We start from the raw sequence: 380 nt of genomic DNA, 5'->3' as shown, positions 1-380 counted from the left end.
TTATAATACTTTACTGTCCTCAGTCAGTACAGTTCCGATTTCATTCGTATGTGTCGTGCGCTCGTTTTGTGATTTTTTATTTGAGTTTTATTTTGTGCGTGTGAATTGTTATGTTCTAACTAGTGATGGGTCGTTCGTGAACGAATCGTTCCAAATGAACGAGTCCGACAGAGGAACGATCAGGAACGATTCCACCTGATTATTTTTTCTCGTTCCTTCGTTCCATTTCGTACCTACTACCTAGTACCTACATTCGACCCGTTCCATACATCTACCGAGTACCGAGTATTGCTCATGAGTACAATGGGCGATTCGTAGAGGGGATGGTTCGGTACTTCGGTCACTCAAACACCGATATCATGTTATCTAGTTATGTCAAA

This window comes from Acyrthosiphon pisum, chromosome A1 (assembly GCF_005508785.2).
Source record: "Acyrthosiphon pisum isolate AL4f chromosome A1, pea_aphid_22Mar2018_4r6ur, whole genome shotgun sequence".
Taxonomy (NCBI): domain Eukaryota; kingdom Metazoa; phylum Arthropoda; class Insecta; order Hemiptera; family Aphididae; genus Acyrthosiphon; species Acyrthosiphon pisum.
Note: the sequence above shows the minus strand (reverse complement) of the source record.